The 21,478-nt window shown below is 31.4% G+C and overlaps 1 long non-coding RNA gene across 1 annotated transcript in view; it reads right to left on the reverse strand.

Annotated features, from left to right (window-relative positions):
• LOC123655743 overlaps positions 1 to 16,752 on the reverse strand; it is a 73,010-nt gene extending 56,258 nt beyond the window's left edge. Inside the window, exons 1-2 of the long non-coding RNA XR_006743454.1 lie at positions 16,713 to 16,752; positions 7,208 to 7,267 (exon numbers count right to left, since the gene is read on the reverse strand). This is a non-coding gene — a long non-coding RNA (uncharacterized LOC123655743). The remainder of the gene's footprint in view (positions 1 to 7,207; positions 7,268 to 16,712) is intronic.
• Positions 16,753 to 21,478: the final 4,726 nt, after the last annotated feature.

The following is a 21,478-nucleotide window of genomic DNA, read 5'->3' on the forward strand; positions in this document are numbered from 1 at the left end:
ACCACGAAATATACTTAAGGATAAAAAAAATGGAAATTATTTTGCGATCAAATATTTATTTTACTGAGCTTTGATGTAGTATAATAATCGACAGATCAAAGTAATAACAACAAATGTAAGCGCAGGTGAAACTAAATGGGTTCTCTAGTTTTCAGTATACCAAAACAAAACAAAGAACAAATTAGAGATCTTTATGAAATTATCGTAAATGTATATTAAATGTACATTTAAGTGAAAGAGCAAAAAGTACGATAAGACAGAATCAAGAACAGTTAGAAAGGGCAGGATAACCTTGGAATTAGCGACCTTTTTAAAACCAGGAGTCAGCTGCGGAATTATTAAATTAAATTTCTTTCCGGCCTTTGTGATTTCAATTTTAAGGTTTTCATTAACAAAAATGCCTTTTATGAATCGATATTACAGAAACATGTTCTCACGTTACTGGTTACTTGATCATAAATTGTCATTTTGTGAGTCGTGACAAGTTTTATATTTATAATATATTTATAAAATTATATTAGACAGATGTTATACTCGTTTCAATGAGAAACAAAGCCTGTCTAACGCTGGAGCCAAGCAACTCGTTTTGTTCTAAGTAAGTAACAGTTTAAGTTGGGCTATTTTGGGCGGGTAAGGCTTCACTTTTAGGGACTGATCATAAAGTATGTAAGTTTTTAGCATGTATTGTATAAGTCGTATAATCGTAAATCCTAACAAAACTTCATCACTGTTGTATATTTAGTATTAGCTTTTACCCGCGGCTGCGCTCGCATTTTTTAATTACAAGTATCCTAACTACTAAAAATATCCTATGTTACTTCTAATACTTCCAAAAATATGAGTACAAAGTTTTCACGCGAAAGCGTAACAAAAAAACTTACATTCACATTTATAATAGTGCCCGCGACTTTGTCCGCATGGAATTTAACAAAAAAAAAATATTGTTCAATTCGCAGAGTTATAAAATAAACAATTTTCTAAAATGAAATTATCCCAAGCTACTCCTTATTACATCAGCTATTTGCCAATGAAAGTCCCGTGAAAATCGGCCCAGCCGTTTCAGAGATTAGCTGGAACAAACAGACAGACAGACAGATAAAAATTATAAAAAATGTTATTTTGGTATATGTACCGTATATACATCCATATGCATTTATTAAAAAGCAGCTATTTTAATATTACAAATAGACACTTCAATTTTATTTATTTGAATAGATTATTGCTTACGACATATCTCTATTTAAATTTCTATCGAACTTAAAACAATATATTATAATCAGTTCTGTCATCGAAAACGTAAATAATTATGAATAGAGTCAATCCTGTGGTCCGCTTAACCGCAACGATTGACCGGTATTGCCTTGATATTTAAATATTATACGTCCAGTATTGGACTACATCCAGTAACTATTGAAAGGGAACTATGAGGCGTGAATAAAATTCATTTAATAATCTAACCACTTGGTACACGTATCAAAATTGTGCTGCATAATGCATAAATGGTCCGAAATCAATGTTTTACACGTGTCAATTACGAGTACTTCAACCAAATTTCTTTATGAGGTTAAGGCACACCAAGATATTTATTTTGACTAACCCGTTGGCGCAGTTTGTAGTGGCTCCGCTTTCTGTTCCGCGGGTCGCGGGTTCGATTTCCGCCAGTAGTCTGAGTGTAATATTTGTATACATTACATATCAAAATTTCTGCCAAAATGATGGTTGAAAAATGTGACAACATTTTGGAAATGTATTATTAATAATAATCGAGTAAATATACTGGAGATAACAATGTTACAGGTGCTTAATTAAAATCACGGCGTTTTCGCGTGTAATTAATTTGTCTAGAATTAATTGCCTTTTTAATAAGGTCGATTATTTTATTATTTATGAGACCATATAATAAATTTTAGATTATCTTTTGTGCACATATTTTGGCTGTGTGGTTACGGCAGCAAAGAATATGATACACACACACACACACACACACACACACACACACATATATATATATATATATATATTTGCTGTGTGGCTACGGCATTAAAGAATATAGACACCCCCTCTCTTCCCGTGGGTGTCGTAAGAGGTGAATAAGGGATAACACAGTTCTACTACCACCTTGGAACTTAAAAAGCCGACCGAAGGCTTTGAAATACATAGACCGAAGATGGGCAGCAGCGTATTCGGTGCGACAAAGCCAGCGCTGCAGTCTGTCCAGCGTGGTGGCTATGGGTAAATGACATAATTCACGCATTCATAACATGAGTTCACGCCATTTTTGGCCCGAATTCGTGGAGTCCTATGTCCAGCAGTGGACTGCGATAGGCTGATGTCTGTGTGTATGTGTACATATTTGTATGTATGTTCAATTATAAGTAACGGCATCATATTCAACTGAGGTCGACCTTACAGATTATCATGGCTAAATAGTAATGTTTTTAGATAGTGTTGTGTTATTGTGGTGTGCAAGGTGACCAAAGCTCCTCCAAAGGTGACATGAAACCTGAGGAGGATTAGGGATAGGATTCGCGACGCGCTTGCAAGGCGTCTATGGAGTACCGTAATTGCTTATCATGAAATAAGACGTGCATTTTTTGCCGACCTAGTTTTATAAAAAATATATAGTAGATTTATAACGCTTGTAAATTAAGGTTACAAAATAAACTAATTTCGTGTTTAACGCACTGTTACTGTTTTAGTGTATCGAGAATATCGAAACAAGAAAGTTGATTTCTTTACCGTAGCAGGAAAGTCTTTTGACTAATTGAGGATACTCACCTAAATATCTGAGTAGTGTTTTTATTTGGTATGCACATGAAATATGTGCTAAAATATCACTGAAATGGTCTGCAAATAACCCACTGCTAGGCACTAAAGCCGAGTCGCTTTACGAATCCTCAAAATATAAAAGCAATACAATCTGAGAATTTTCGATGAGATGTTTTTATACTATCGCCAATAAGAACACTTTTGACCGTACAGGTATAACTGCGATGCAGGTGACACGGTCGACGAAATATCGGAAATTTCAAAATAAAAATCGGAAAAAATCTCGTAAAAAGTGTTCATGTTGACAGTAACGTTTAATCAAAATCAGTATCAAAATAATTTCTTTCAATTATCATTAAAATTTTCAATTATAATTAAAAGGGAAGCCACCACCGATTTGGAATATAGATTTTGCAGATAAAAACCGAAAAAAAAAACTTCACTCCGTTCCTCTTTTTGAAAAAAAAATTTAAACAATTTAAAATTCATTTAAAAATATTAACTGTTTTTAATAAAAAATCTTGTATGAGAATTTAAAAAGACAAAATTACTCAAAATTAACTCCACTGAGCTCATAGATCCATACTATTGAATATATATTTGACGACGCGTTGGCGCAGCGGTCATAGCACTAGCTGTTACGCTGGCGGTCGCGGGTTCGATTCCCGCTCACGACAGACATTTGCATAGGCCATTTCTATGTTTGTCGTGGCCTGGGCGTTTGTGCTTGTGTATTGTGTGTGTTTCCGGACCCCCGACACAGGAGAAAATCCTACTGGGGGCTTATTATATTTCTGAATTTGAGAATCGTTGATAATAATTACAAACAGTATACGTATATCAGAACAAATGCAATTACATAATTATATTGAAGTACGGACAACCTCAAAATAAAACAAGTGCAACGCAAACAATATTTTTTTAATGAACATTTCATTTTATTAAACGGTTGAATCGTTTGGGAATATCTTTATTTGATAAAGCGTCGAATACGGTAATAAGCACGAGAATCACTGAACCGATTTCAATGAAAATTTAACGTTCGGACGACGTATTATTTCAGGAAATGCCGGTAGTCATTTCGAAATAAACTTAAAAATAACTAAAGCTTTATTCAATAATTCACGCTTCGATTAATTATACGTGATGAATATTTTTTTTTTTTAAATATATCAGTCATTTTTTGTCGTTGTTCTGGGCTTTTCGACTATTTTGTTTTGATGGTATTGCTATAGTTGAAAATACTAGGAAATTATGATAGTTTTTTTTATTACTTAAAAACAAGAATATTCTACTGCTGCTACGGTATTATTGCAATGATAATAAAAAATTGAATAACTTATCTCCTGTACATATAGTAACTTGAAATATTTTATTAATTGATAAAAGCTTCTTTTGGTAAAAATAAGAATTAAGCCTCAACGCACAATATCATTTAAGTTTCTCCGAAAAAACATACACATTAAAAAATATTTTTGTGAGTTATTCTGGTTTATTCGCCAACTCGCAGTGAAGCAGCGTAGTGGATTATACTCCGATCCATCTTCTACGTGTAGAAAGAAACCTATGCCCCGCAGTGGGATATTAAAGGCTGAATCGTATCGTACCTTAATGCCGGTTTGCTCACGACATTGATCGTTACCATTAAATATATCTTTTTAGTTATATGTTTGTATAATAATGTGTTTTGCTTTTAAAAATTTCATACCAATATAATAAAGTGATAAATTTTCGCATCGTTAGAATTTTATAAAAATATTATTTCACTAAGCTCTGTCGTCTAGACCAACAAAAACCTTCCCTTCACATTCACACCGACAATACCATTTATACCCATTATTTATTCTCAAAGCAAGGACCTCTTTGCTAGAACTGGTATGTATTATACAGTGGTCGGGTAAGCCTTTAAATTTCTAGACAACTAAAAAACCAATGGTCTCGGGTTTGTATCATTACCAAGTAAATAAATAATAAATCAATTCATTAGTCAATAATCCTCACGAGGACATTATCTTAGGCTATCTCCGAAAACACACAGAACAATAATAAACGTTTATACAATCAAAAATTAATATTTGTAGTATCCAAGTGCTATGATGCTTACGTCAGGGGATATGAGTGTGTTAAAAATGAGAAAAGTGCCGTATGTTTTGACTTCAAACTTCCTCGACATTTTTTCTTCTCTTTTTCTCAAATATTACTGATTAAAGTCACTTCAGCAACATCGTGGTACTGTCCCAATTGAGCTAATCGCTAATCTGTTACAAAAAACGCTGTATATAAAACTGTATGTTCTGCTCCAAATTGAGAATAATTCTATGTACAATAATAGAGTATTTATGGGCCGTTTCATACATGTTACTTAGCTTTTTCATTTCATGCAGGTACAAGGTTACGCATTTGAAATGTACATTGACTGTGATTAATAAAACAGAACAAGATCAGAAAATTGAACACTGGCACTTTATCAATGGGATTAACTTAATTATTTAACCTTAACTCTACTTATAAAAAATTTAAAAGGGCGCAAAATAATGTTTCGCAACAGAAGATCAGAATAGGGTTACCTGAATTTCTTTCAGAGCGTAGACTTTAAAATACTTAGTCGCATTCAAAGAAGCTTTAAGAATCTACATAATCAGATGCCTTCTATCGTTTGACCAAACTCCTACTAAATCCACGTTCGGACTGTACGATCCAGTTTCAGCTTTGTCTACATCCGTATCCGTGCATGTATTTGTCCTATAAATGTGTTTTCTCAGCAGCATATCCGAACAATGTGTATACATGTGACTGAAAACCAATACACGACATTACTTTCAACGAACACGACAAAAACAAACGGAAATATTACGTGAAAATTATTTGCGACGAAAATGATTTGCAAATTCGTATAAAATAAAAAAAATGACGAATCAAATAAGCCCGTCGAACCGAAAAACCATTCGACCTGAACCGTAAAAAGTTACATAAAATCGGGCACCCAAAATGTCGCCTCTCTCATCGTTAAGGAAATGAGTTACGAATATATACACGTGCTCGGAACAGAGGTGTTGTTGAAATGTCGTGTGTGGTGGAAAATCGATGAGCTATATAATAGCTTGTATAGTTGGTAACAGGTTAAGAGAAAACATAAAACTTTTACTATGTCACAAGTCGTCAATTTTACTTCCGTTTATGACTACTATTACAACTACTCCAATAGTTTTCTAGTAGAAGTGCATAGCCTTATGTAGTGGTGTTTGCGTGTTATTATTCCATATTTTGAGCAGAAAATTCCTGCTATGCCCTACCTCAGTTAAACATATTACTACATATCTCACTTACACTTTGTTAACTTTAATTTAATTAAAAATCGTCCAATAACGTTTCAAATCGATAAATCAACATTACTCAAAACAAATTAAAATCCATAACTAAATACCATTTCTAACAACGTCGTGTTCTAAGTGTGTATTATGGATTAACATGTCGCACGCCTCTCCCATTCAATATGAGTTTTTAATTATACGTATAAATCCTAGGAGATTATTTCTAAACCACTCGTATAAATATAACATTCATAGCTTTAGCTTAGCATTTTTACTTGTGGTATATTAGTGATTTTGAATGAAAAAATAATGAAATGAATGATTACAATTGTGTGTATTTGTATACAAATTAAAGTTACAATTTTTATCTAAATTAAACCTAAATAGCCTTTTAACGTCCCTTTGCTTAGCAAACCTTTTTTCTGTATTAAATAGTAATTGGAACTTAATACGCTATACTACTATTGCAGGTTAGTGAGACTCTACAATACCTGCATTGTATGAGGTTATCTTTTCGCACGGCGCCAGTACGGCTGTTGTCATAATTTTACATCTGTAACTAAATATTTCTTATATCAACCACTGTGGTGTATGCATGTGCCGTGTAGGCGCCTGTAAATCGCCGGTTTGTGGATTCGGAACCCGCTCGGGATGGATATTTGTATTTATAATTTTTTTTTTCCAGATTTGATGTCTGTCTTGTAGGCTTCCCCCCTATGCCTCGGAGAGAACGTTAAGCTATCGATCCCTGTTGTTATCATTAATACCTGATAAAGATCGTTACTCATACTAGGAAATTCATCAACACGCAGTGGAGCAGCGAGGTAGATTGAGCTCCAATCTTTCTTCTACGTGGAGAAAGAGACATATGCCCAGCAGTGGGATATTAGACGCTAAATTGTCGAAGGTATTGTATTTAATTAGCTACTACATATATACTCGTAATATTTTTTTATTACGGAGCATATCCGTAAGGAGATCCAAACCTTTTTACCATACTGCGTTAAATCCCATCTTGTATGTAGAGTTGAACTAAATAATGAATCGTAATTAAACAATGGTGTACATAAAAAATGCTTTTAAAATTGTCTTATATCTAACTTATATTGTATCATTATATACAATACCTGACATGGGTGATTTGTATAAACTCAATAGCGGCTCTGATAAGAGAGGGCCGCCCGGCTCTGAAAACAGATATGATTCGTTTTAAATCCAGTTTCATTAGATTTTTATATAAAAAAATAACCTTACCGTGAGAACCGAAACACGCCACGTACAAATGCATTAAATTTTTAACCGTAAAAACACTTTTCCTCTTAATCCTTTTTCCTTTTTTTTGTATTTTAATACTTTGATCGATCGTAACCAGCTTTGAAAGAATGATTTGTTTTTTAATGTTTACGCGAATTTCACTCATAGAAATGAAACAACTTTGTAAGTGCGTAAATAGGACTAACTAAAATATTGATGTGTGTCGGGTAGTTTTGAATAATTTTGTAAAGTTAGGACGTCTGATACCTCATTCCTCCCGTGACCATGGTTGCTGTAAAGTATCCGAAACCTAAAAAAGTTAATAAACCGCGATAAAATCCGAAAAAGTTGTTTCATTTCAATGATTTGTTATTTTAAAAGCCTTGTTCTACTATTTATAAGTCTTCTCATTTTTTTAAGCATTTTTGTTCATTCTGCATATTCTTATAATGATAGATAAGAAAAGTTTTAAATAGAGGTACACTTGATATAATAAAAAACACGAAAACGACGAAACGAATTTTATTGAAAACAAAAAGAGTAAAAGAAAGGCATTTATGAAGTAAAATCTTTTGTCATCTATTAATAGAAATGATCGTTGATGTAAAGAAAGGTCTTGGATGTAAGTACGAATATATTCGGTATTACAACCTCAAAAAAAAAAAAAAATTTCGCCACACCAATATTTAGCGGTAATATTTACCACCCAACTTTATTCATTCCTTACTGCCTCTTACTATATATTTACTGTTATTTTTTTTGTTAAATCTTCTAACAGGAAACGCATTTTCCTCTTTCTAGTATAATTCAGAGCAGTAGCAATCATTCAACATAAGATGATCTTCTCTTATTTTAAATCTCTTTAGATACCATAAAAAAGATACCATATATCAATTTACAAAACTCAAAATGAATGTCTTAAATATGACAAACGCCTGTGAATATGTCATCATTACTAAACACTGTTGAAATAAAACTTGAAATGTAGCTACAATGTAAACACTATAATTATCAAGGCGTATGAAAGTAGTAAGACGCAGTAATAATGATCGATCAAATTTTATAAACAGGCCACTATGAATGTTATTTTAATTATATAGATTTATTTTGTTGTACACAACGACTTTCCCACAAATTGATCGTATACACTTGCCTGTTTAAAATGATAGTAAGTCATATCTGTATGAGTTATGTTTGTAAAAACACATATTGTATCGGTAGTTAGAATGAAACAATTTAAATATTACTAGGATATCCGAGCTAAGACGAACTTCACCCTTCTGTTTAATTGATGAAAACTATTTACCTTAGTAGATTAGAAAAGTTATCGTGAAAGGGTTGGCTGAAAAATCCTGACCAGGCTATACTAAATTCAAAGTTGAATAATAATAATAATAATACACTTTATTGTACACCAAAAACAGAAATGATACATATCAAAGAAAGAAAAGAAAAAATATTGACAATATATTCATTAGGTACAAAGGGCGGCCTTATCGCTAAAAAGCGATCTCTTCCAGGCAACCTTAGGGCAAAGGAAATGGTCTAGCGTCAGCATAGGTGTACAAGTTACAACAAATTTACCATAAATATTTAAATAATTAAACATATACATACATAAATAGATACATAAATACATACATACATACTGACATATATACATATATATCCACGTACATGCATACATACATATAAATACATATATTTATACATTATAATTATGAATTACTTGTTTATTATTGAGTTTGAATATATTTTTATTTAAAAATGCGACTACGAGTTGAATGAATAAAATGAATACGCATCGATATTATGAAGCTTGTAGAAAAGCACACATTGGTTGACTATTATTTTCCTGGCATAGCTGCTTGGCTGGTAGGTATATTAATATATATTGATATCAATTACATACATTATCCAATTACATACCAATTGAGGTCACACTAAATCTTTAAGAATTTGTCGTTTGAAATTTGATGTAGTGATTTTGTAATAGATAGTAGTGTAATGTTTTTTCTCAAGAATTACATGCGTAAGTAATATTCAACATGTTGGCGATGCTCCCCATACAAGATAGCTGCACTAATAGCCCGGAAAAAGTGGTTGAACTGCCAAGAAATTCACAAAAGAGTTATATTCTAGTTTCGTTACAATTTCACGTCTTTCTTAACTCGATTGTGAGACTGCATAACCGCTTTGTCGCTTTATGTTTTTTCCTTGGCTTGTCCGTTTCGTTTAATGTTTGAATTTTTTTTATTAAACAACTGACAACTGTCTAAGTTTGTTCATTTCTTATTTAAAACCTCAGGTTATTTATTTCATATATTGTTACATCTTCTACATGTGTATACTTTTTTATATATTGAAGAACGAAGTTTGTCTACCTAACATAACCACTATTATGAAATATATTATAATAATCCTTATCAATAACATTACCATGATGATGATGTTAACATCATTATGATGATGATGATGTTATTGATTAGGATTTCATTTTAAACCATTAAAAAAATTAATGAAAGAATATTTTTAAAGTAAAATATTAATATTTTTTTATAATTGTAAGCAGTTTTGATAAAATTAAATTTAATATAAAAATATACATATATTTAATTTTCAATATTTCAGAATCTTCCAGAACTTTAAATCTTACGTCATATTTCACTTAAGTTTCGATTGTGTGTATATATTCAATGACTGTAACGAAACACTTAGCCTATTAATACAGAAATGATTATGAAAACCAATTCAGCTATATTTATTAAATAAACAAACAGACAAATCCTCGTTATTATACTAGTAGAGAAATCTTCAGAATCTTAAAATAAACCTGTCATGACTGTATAAATTATATTGTATAAAGATTGTCATCAGACAGATGCGTAGACATCTTTGAAAAATAGTTCGTTATAAATCGTATATTTTTTTATCTCTCCGAAAATTTAACGGTCCAATAATATTTGCACATTTAAACTTATGGTAGTCCGTAGCAAGTAAGCAACAATATTCTTACATATTTGAATTTTGGTACATTATTGAGTTATTTTTAGAATATCATATCAAAACTTGACCGTTCCAGCGGGGATCGAACCTGCATCTCCGACTGACCGTGTCGGTGCTTTAGCCAATTAAGCTATGGAACGATGTAACCGTTAGATCGAAATTTTTTGATATGATGATTTTCGCTTGGAACTGAACATAAAAACCGCTAGAATGGTCAATTTTTGATATTATATTAAAAATTGTTTAGAATTCTCTAATGTGTGGGTAACACAAAAATAAATCGTACAAATTACTGAGTTATACAAAAAGCATTACCACCATCACCATCTATAAGTCAACGTTGGTTAAGATTATTTTTACAACTAAAAATATAGAAATTATACTAAAAGTACTTTGTCGTTTAGTATCTCAAACTTCTATAATAAAACTGTGAGACAGATAAGTGTTTGTAAATTTTCTCTGTGATTAAATCTGAAATGATGTATGTGAGAAAAAATTGGCTTCATATCAGCTACGTTTCTTATTTCTTTGATTTATATTATAATGAATAACTGTAGTGTGGTTTTTATATTTCAATGTAGTTCTGATTGTTTTAATTCTTCATTTATTCAAGTGCCTTGTATAACTAAATAATTTCGAATTAATAATTTTGAATTGATCCCATCATCCATCATCATTAATCCAACATTAATTATTAACTCAATAATTATCAAAAAAAACTTGTAATAATAAGAATAATAAAATAACGTAAATTGGTTTTCGACTAATCATAAAATAAATCAAAAACAAACAAATGTATGCAATTTCTACTAACGCATACCACTTCCAGGTCTTATCAATCTATGCTTTTCTATAAAACTAGTTATCAACAACAGTACAAAGTATTCACAGATATCTTTAGAAAATATTATTTTGCGTATGTTTTGCGATTGTTGCTTTGCCTCATATCGCTATACGATTTTAGTTGTAAATTTCATTTAATGTTCTCATATAAGTGAATATTATATTCTTTTTGAGAATAAAGTTTCTTTAACCCCATAATTTTATCAATTGATGATAGATTAGTGTATCAACAAGCGTCTCCACCATTATTTTTGTGTTGCTATTTTCGAACTCCAATAAAAAAGTCTAGTAAGGCCAAAGCGAATTTTATTTACAATCCTTCAAAATATTTACAATTTTTTCTCATTAATAAAAATTTAAATAATATAAAATTGGTATAAAAATTCAATTTTATGACTATATCATACAATAAACTGAATCTTGTTACTAAAACAGAACTATCTAGTCCTTAGCTGATTTGTAACTGTCTTTAGAATCTAAGTAGATCAATTATTCCAATTTTAGTGCAAGATAAACAATTTAACAAAAAAAATGTGAAACTAAGCGTCGCCAAACAAACAATTACTATTTCACTAAAAGAGAAATACACCATATCTTATAACTGTACAGAACCAATCACATTCGTATTCGATAAGCACTTAGCTGTTATTACTATCGATACTTTCTAATTTTAGAACTAGATGATTATCTTAATAATTAAAACTTTTAGGTCAATAGCAATGAAAACAATAAAATTTCTACAAACGGTACAAATCATACGGAAATGCGTGATTAAAGGTAACGACTTCAAATAACCATATATCAACGAAGTTCAACAAACTGACGGACAGATGCGTTACTATTTATATTAAAGACTAATTATTTCGTTGATTTCTTCAAAGAAAACATTAATAGCATCGGGGTCACCTTGATGTTTGAAGTATTGCATCGTCGACTAGATATTCGGTCACGATTTTAAATATAAAAGTGTGAAATTACGTAAATGTCTAAATCAAAACGCTCAAAGAAAATACTTTTATTGTGATTTATTTTAAATGAACATAAATTTCTTTTCAGTAACCGTTTTCAGGTATTTTATTTTTAGTTAACTTGGCTACCCGATGTCAAAACTTATTTGTCATATTAACAATCTTAGAAGTCTCGAAATACGATACAAACACCTACGTCCAGAGCACGACAAACCTATGTATGGTCCATACAAATATCTGCCATAAGTGTTAATACAATAAAACAACAAAAGAAACAATCGCATGACCCATAAAAAAACATTTATTGCGAATAACAATCTAGACCACGATAAATGTATGACCCATACAACATTCCTATTTCAAATTTTTAAAAGAGATAAGTACACTCAAACCAAATAGTAATATGTATTACGTTAGTATTCAATAAACTTCGAATTGTAGAACGTAAATAAATAAAGCAAGCAAAGGAATCTATTGTCATCAACCCTTCGTAAGCTCAATGACACAATTGCCTTTTGTGAAGCTTTTATAACTATTTAGCCTATTGTACGGCAAATATATCAATTAGAATTACATTTTTACTACAACATACATTTGTGTAACCTAGGTCAGGGATATTAAGTGGGATTATTTTTCGAAGTAGGTTTCGAATGCACATTAAAATTGCCATTTATAAATTTATATAATCTAATATATAAAATTCTCGTGTCGCGGTGTTTATTAAACTCCTCCGAAACGGCTTGACCGATTCTCATGAAATTTTGTGTGCATATTGGGTAGGTCTGAGAATCGAATAACATCTATTTTTCATCGCCCTAAGTTATAGGGGGGGGGGGATTTAGGGGGTTAGTAACATATATGGCAAAACAACGTTTGCGGGGCCAGCTAGTTATAATTATGTGAAATTATTTTTTTATAAATTGAATTATAGTTAGTTATTGTTGAGAAGAGTTTACGAAGAACTATTAATGGATGAACGTTCGTCATACAACATATACTAAAATAGTCTGTGAACAAAAGAAATATACACAATACTGCTACACTGTAGGTTTGCGGATAATATCCATCCAATCCAACGATCACTATCATCTTTTTGTGACAAAAACCTACTTACCGTGTTCTCCAGGGTATAATGAGAAATCAAAAACTATCGAATTGTCATTTTACAAATTAAAATTTTAAAAATAATCATTATTTTCAAAAGTGAACCACTGATTCGGAATGTAGATTCATCAGAGAAGAATAGGTAAGAATCTCCGCAGTTACTCTTTCGAAAATAATATATAAAATGTGTTTGAATACAAAATAAGTAATATCTTCCATGATAATAATGTTTGTGAAACAAATATATGCTGCGTGTTGAAGTCTAATCCGTGAATATTAGCGTTAATGTAGTTTTTATGACCACTACACTAGAAAAGCTGTAAATATAATAAATTACTATTCATTATTTACTTTGAGTTAATCTACACTCCTTGTGGGTCTCCCCACCGTGCCTCGGAGAGCACGTTAAGCCGTCGGTCCCGGTTGTTATCATGTACACCTGATAGCGATCGTTACTCATAGTAGGAAATATATCCGCCAACCCGCATTGGAGCAGCGTGGTGGATCAAGCTCTGATCCTTCTCCTACATGGGGAAAGAGGCCTATGCGCAGTAGTAGGAAATTACAGGCTGAAGTTAATCGAATCTACAACAAAGTGAATTGACTTACTTTTGATTTTAAAGGCACGTTTTTAATTTATTTATTGATCCTTTATGTTTGCCTTTAACTAAACTATATAGATTACTTAGCTTTATTGCTTATAATTCTTCAATCATAGAATTAAGTAAAAAAATACGTCATAGTTTTGTTTGATGTTTAGTTATTACGAACGACAAATTTAAGATATATTTTAATAAACCTTGTAAATTTATTGTAATTAAAAAAATTAAATTAAATTATTTACATTAAACAAAGTCGAAAAATCAAGCAAACCTAGTAACAATATAAAAAAAAAAGAATAATTAAAAAAAAAAAACAAAATTGATATATTTGTAAGTACAATCCACGCAAACGAAATTGTATCCACAATTACTCGATATAAACTTTGACTATAAAGTTTAATAAAAATAAACATCGGTAGTCAGTTTTTTTATATTTATAACAAACGAAATAATAAAAATTCTATGTCATTGAACTTGAAACAAAGACTTGTACAACATTAACAGAACGATTTGGCTAAACATGATATGATAACTTTTATCCATCTGAAGCTTGAAATGCAAATGCATTTGAATCATTTTTGATAAGTTATTTCCATTTAAGTAATATTTTTGATAAAATTTTGATAACATTTCAGTAAATAAGTATTCCGTCTTATGCTAAAATTTTTGGAAAATTAAATTAATAATCAACAAGAAACTTGATTTGGTTCCATTTTATATGTATATCACAGTACTAAACCATGGAACCCTGTAGACAATTTTGTAGATTAAAAGCCACAAAACGTAAACTGACCATTACAATAATCAAATGTTTGAAAAAGTAGAATTATCTTTTTTAACTAAACTAACTTGGTCGTACTAAATCAAAAACCTTTGTGGGTTCATGCACAACACTTTGCTGAAGATCGTCACATGATCAGTTACGATTCTATAAAGGACACACAGACAAACATTCATTATATATATATATATATATATATATATATATATATATATATATATATATATATATATATATATATATATAGATACAGTTAACCAAACAGTTTTATAATGGTTTATGACATTTTTTATTAAAAATATTTATGCACAAATAAGTATACTGAAATACTTGGTTGAGCACTGAAAAATTTGATTTATAGAAAACGTTAAAAAAATAGTTTTAATGCGTTATTACTTATTAAATATATATTTAAATTATTTTTTATTTAAAAACAATAAAAAAAGTCTTCTTATAATTGTCTATGACTAACACGTAATTACTCAGTGTCGTTACCTTAACTTTTTAGGACTATGCTTTTCTGTAACGTTAGCATAATAATGTATGATAAAATGTATGAAAATATTTCAAGAGACAGAAAGTTGAATTCAAATATGATTTTCACAAAAATTTGCATTTTCTAAGTTTTCATTTTGATTGAGTGAGGTTTAGCAATTAATTAATGTTTTTTCAATAAAGACCTCTACCACAAAGACAGCACTGCGGCCAACAACCCGCGTACCCAGCGTGGTGACTATGGGCAAAACACTTGAGTTCACCCCATTTTTGGCGTGAACTCGGGGAGGCCTATGTCCAGCAGCGGACTGCGATAGGCTGCAGTGATGATGAATAAAGACCTCTATAAACTCCAAATTTACATTAGTACAAGTTACATTATTTTCATAAAAATATATATTGATAGATGAACAATGAATCTACGCTTTTATGAAGTCGGTTAATATGCAACAATGTGTATTAGTTATCCGACACTAGAACTGATACAACAATTGTTTAATAAAAATATGCGTATAATTCACATTATTATTGTTTTTTTAATGTAGAGTCATACACATCTTTTGTAGTTTATGATCTTTTATTAGAGCATTTACATTAAAATGTGTGATATCAAACTCGTAAAATTTATTTAAATATTACCCCCCCCCCCCCCCATGTTGCGCACGGTTGCAAAAACTAACACTGTTCCTCTACTACATTATTCGCGTATTATACATATAAACCTTTCTCTGGAATCACTCTATTTACTAACTAAAACTGCATCAAAATCCGTTGCGTGGTTTTAAAGATCTAAGCATACAGACAGCGGGAAATGACATTGTTTTATACTATCTAATGGTTCTACCGCATCATTATCAAAAGTATAGTAAAATATAGCTCTATCAAATTCTAATGAATAACTCCTGTATATAAAATTGAAGTAAATTCGAAAGTAATTGAAACTATTTTTTTATTTTTCGTCAGTCCAGATTAGAACGTAAATACGCAATTGTTTTTCATATAGAGTTTTGCTGGAAAACAAAATAAGATAACATTTTTTTACGTATTTTCATTGTTTTTTTTTTTTAATTTTCTTTTAAATTAAATTAGACATTCATTTTCTACCATGCATGTTCAAAAGGTATATTTCTAAAGAGTGACATTTTAAAGGTCATTCATAAAAACACAATGTTTTTGTAATTTTTCCTTCATTATATACTAAATTTATATGATATAGTAGCAAAAAAATTTTTTTTGGCCAAAATATGCAAATCATGTGGTTGTAATAATAATTTTAATCATCTAACTTAACCTGTTCTATGTGTTATGTTTATGACTTAATTTTGTTGTTTATGCCAAACGAACATAAATGAGGGTTTCAGTATCAATATGATATGTCATTTACGGCTTAGGCAGCATTATCATGTGTATTCGTAATGGATTATACGACATATAGACGGTAGTTCAACAAACATTTCAAATTTCAGGAGGCCAATGACACAAGTTGAAAGTGTACGTGTAATATGACCGAATTGTGGGAAAATCGTTTCGTTCACGGCGTAGTTCTCACGGCAAGGTGAAATTTTACGGGGACACTCACCTCCACAAATCAAAGACATCGATATTTTTTTTACAAAACTTCGTTTGAAATATAAACTTATGTCTTCTACGAATCTAACTAGCGCGCCTAACTCTTTACACGAAGCTTACTATCAACTATATAGAGGCGAAAGGCATTAGATTATGAAACTTTTGTACTGGCAAGATATCGTTTTCTAAAACTATTTAATAGAAAAAAGGGCACTAAAAAGACACGTTTGTTAACCGTTGTTACACAAACACTCCACGTTTAAAATTAATACACCAAAACGCGAACTTAATAGACTAATTTGTCGTAACCACGCGGCCGGTTTATCATAAGTGGCGACGGTGCATTTTGCCGTGTTTTTATTATTGTTTACGCGTTACGGCGTACGCGGCGGCGCGCGGTTGTGCGGGCGGGTGCGCGGCCGGCTGAGGCACGACTAACGATAGACGCGGCGAATCCGACGGACGCGTGACGTCACAGACGCCGCACGCATGCGTGCGACACAAACACATGCGCGCACACACACGTGCTTACCTTATCAAAACTTGCCCATAATAGTGAGTTAAAAGTTCCTTTATTAGTTAACTTAAACATGATATCGTTGTTGCTCTAAGTTGTAGAGTGCCCACCTTCCATAATTTCACATAAGTCGCACCAGTCTTGAAAGTTCTCTTTAGATAAAACACGTGAAATATTAACTTGTTTGTGTTTTCGAGCCGAAACGGTGCTCTATGTGGATTCCATTATAACAAACTTTAATCTAATGTTATGGTAAAGGCCATTTACTTTAACGACTACAGAAAATATGAAACTCTTATAATGGACTCTACTCCTGCTTAGAACTGTAAAATCATAAAACAATTCATTGTCATATAAATGAAAGAGATAGCATTTCTAAGATGCTGAGGAAAAGCAGATTTGGCGCAAATATTTGGCACTCCTAGCAAACTATGTTTTTTGCCATTTGTAGTCAAAATCCTTTGATCGAGATTGAGATTTGACTGAGAAACTTCGTTTACAGTCACCTTCGTGTCCAGTTACCCGGAATTGGGATTCAAATACGGAAATTATAAAAGCTTTCTAACCAGCAACCCACAAATAATTCAAAAGAAAATAATTATTTCTTGAAGTCGCTGTCAGCTTACCTCACACACACAATCAAACCTCTGACTCTACATGCTTGTGTCGTAGGAGTGTAACAGGCCTACGAAGTATCGTAGCGCGTACATTATCATTGCTACGAAAAGATTACCGCTGTACAGATTGTTTTTACGATAAAGCTAGTTAGCCCATGACACCCATTCGTGTAAATTATATTTCTTAGTTAATTGCCTAAAGATGATAAACATGTTTATTGTTTTTACGACCACTTTTTTTATATAACTAGGTCAGCAAACAAGCGTACGGCTCACCTGATGGTATGCGAATACCGTAGCTTACAGATGTCTGCAACACCAGCTGTAGCAGTGGACTGCGGTAGGCTGAAGTAATTAACATAAATATGTGTTATAGGTACTCCAAAACTGATATAGCAATGTATACTTGTTTACTACCTTACTTTATTGTTATAGAAATAACGTAAGGAAATATTTATTACATTAGCCGTTTCACACCCGTAACAACTCTACAACTCTAGCTATCACAAAAAAAAATCAATTTTCTCTTTAAGTATAACATTTCTATTTTTTAGAGTTTTTAGAGTTTACGCTGCTGTAATTATTGTTATTATAAAACTGTTATGTTCACGTCTACAAGTATAAGAGATACGTTTTATCCAATCTTAGCATAATAGCTTATGATCTAAACTATATCTCTATAATTAAAAAAAATGTCTTGTGCTAGTTATCTTCAAATTTATTTTGTTCTCAAATGAAATTGTATGCAAAATATGTGTTGTTGTAACCGATATGTCGACGGAATTGTCGTAATGAAAATAAAATTGAAGTAAATATTCAACTAAGATTTTTAAAAGTTACTCTTTTATTAAAACGACACATCGTCTCGTTTTATGTTTTTAAATTATCTATACAAATAAGTGTCTGTTTGTAATATTAAAATAATCGCTTTTTACTAAATACATATGGATGTATACACGGTACATATACTTAAAAAAATTTTTACAATTTTTGTCTGTCCGTCTGTCTGTCTGTTTGTTGCCATTAATCTCTGAAAAGGCTGGACCAATTTTGACAGGACTTCTACTGGCAGATAGCTGATATAGTAAGGAGTAACTTAAGCTACATTTGTTTTTGAAATTTATTTATTTTAGAACACCTTGCGAACAAAACAATAACTTTTTTGTTAAATTCAACGCGTACGAAATCGTGAGCACTGATGTAGTAAGAAGTAACTTAGGCTACTTTCATTTTTGGTTTTTTTTTTTTCTAAATGAACAAGTTTTTTTTTAAATTCAATGTTATGAAGTCGCGGGCACAGCTAGTAATAAAATATATATTTTCATGCTTATTTTTCATTCATTATATTACTTTAATGTAATTTAAGACGATTCATCTAACAAAGTATAGTATTTGTTTCGCTTCTTAGTTAGTATCGTTCTGAACTCTAATTTACAATTGAATGTAGACACTACGCGTTAAATACAAAGCATTCTTGCGGGCTACCTCAAGCATACAATGCAACAATTGACCTACGTTAGTTCAAGGGTTCATACATAGTGCTTCATTAACGCCCACTCTAGTCATCTCAATCAACAATCATCTCTCACCTCATCCTAGTTCATCAGGTGTCATAACATAACGTGTTTTATCAATATGAGGTCATTATGGCTCTAATCTTCTGAATATTTTTCTACATCTATTATTTAGTATCCTTTAGTTTATTTCTAAACTGTGCTTGACTCGCGTTAATATATGTAAAAAATGGCCTGTAGCCTTCCTCTTTAAATGGGCTATCTTGTAGAAAGAGATTTCCATTTGTGAAAAAAAATAGTCTATAGGCTTCCTCGGTAAATGGGCTATTTTGTAACCAGAGATTTTCTGAAATTAGCTCATTAAAACAAACAAACTTTTCAGCTTTATAATATTAGAGTATAGATTTTATTTTATTTTAAAAATCTAAATCTATACAAATAAATAAAACTGGAGTGTATTGGAGTATCTGTTTGTAATATTAAAATAAGCGCTTTTTACTAGATGCATAATATGGATTTATACACATACATACTATGCCAAAATAACATTTTTTACAATTTTTCTGTCTGTCTATCTGTTTGTGCCGGCTAATCTTTGAAACGACTAGACCGATATCAGCAGAACTTTCACTGGCAGGTAACTAATATAATAAGGAGTAACTTAGGCTACTCTTGTTCTAGATTTTTTATTTTGATTTTAGAACTCTGTGAACTGAACAACAACCTTTTTTGTTAAATTCCACGTGGATGAAGTCGCGGCACAGCTTTTTTGATATAAAATTATTCGATCTTGTGAACTTAACTCTACCGATTTTTTTTTGTGAATTTCGACTTTAATTTTCTTTCAAATAAACCTTGTATTGTCAGAAACAAAAAAAAATAATTAATTGGTGTAGTTAATTGGAAGTTATGCGCATATATATACTTCAGCGATTCATCTCATCATCATCATCATCATCATTACAGCCTATACAGTCCACTGCTGGACATAGGCCTCCACAAGTTGACGCCAAAAATAACGTGAACTCATGTGTTTTGCCCATAGTCACCACGCTGGGCAGGCAGCGATTCATCTACATATTATAAATATACTACCTGCTACATCTGAGCAATGATATCTGATCAAATAACTTAAAATTTAATTTTTTAAATTTGACAAATTTTTAAATTAAGATATTTTACCAAAAAAAAATACAATTTAGTTGTAAATAGCAGGGAATGAATTCCCTCAATGATCATTTAGTTTTTCGGTGGATTATTTAGCTAGATTTAAGCTTTTCGCTAAAAGCTGGTTACATTATTCAATTGTCGAGGTAGTCGTGTTGGGCTCTCGAAGGATATAAATGATTATTACACTTTAGTCCCGGAACACCTGAGCTTCTAAAAGCTTTTTTACAGCTAAACCGATTACGATGGTAATTTTTTTTTCTACTTCATCTATAACTATATGTTACCGGTAATAAGATACTTTTGAATAGGAGTGAATTAGGTGTAAATAAAGTACCTTTAGGTAGAAAACAAAAATGTTCTTTTACAATTTACATAAAAGGGTTTTATTGTATAAAGTCTTTGTTTTGGTCATTTATTTGTCACAAGACGATCCTTGCGGTTTCGCCTGCTTTACATTCAGACGCTTGGAACTGTCGACAGTTTAAGTACTGCACTACTTATTTAAGTTGTAGAGTTAAGTTTTAATGATGGGTTATCATTAATACAGCGTTTCATTATTCAGCGATTTGTCCATTTTATCAGTATTTGGGTTGTCTGGAAGAAATGGCTAAATAGCCATAAGTCCGCCCATTGTACTTCACAGTCTGTAAATGTTGTTTTAAATGTGTTTATTGTTTAAAATGTAGTTGTGGTGTACAATAAAGTATAAATAAATAAATAAATAAATAAATCAAAATAAATAATGACCATTCGGATATTTGTATTTTTACAAATATTTCTGTCTGATGATGTCTGTCCTTGTGAGTCTCCCCACCGTGCCTCAGAGAGCACGTTAAGCTGTCGGTCTCAGTAGAACATGGAGAACGAGTCATGTGCTTAGCACTGGCATATTACAGTCTGAATCGTGAATGACTAATTTAAAATGAGCGTTAACTAATACAAACATCTGCAACGTCAT

Source organism: Melitaea cinxia, chromosome 8, assembly GCF_905220565.1.
Source record: "Melitaea cinxia chromosome 8, ilMelCinx1.1, whole genome shotgun sequence".
Classification (NCBI taxonomy): domain Eukaryota; kingdom Metazoa; phylum Arthropoda; class Insecta; order Lepidoptera; family Nymphalidae; genus Melitaea; species Melitaea cinxia.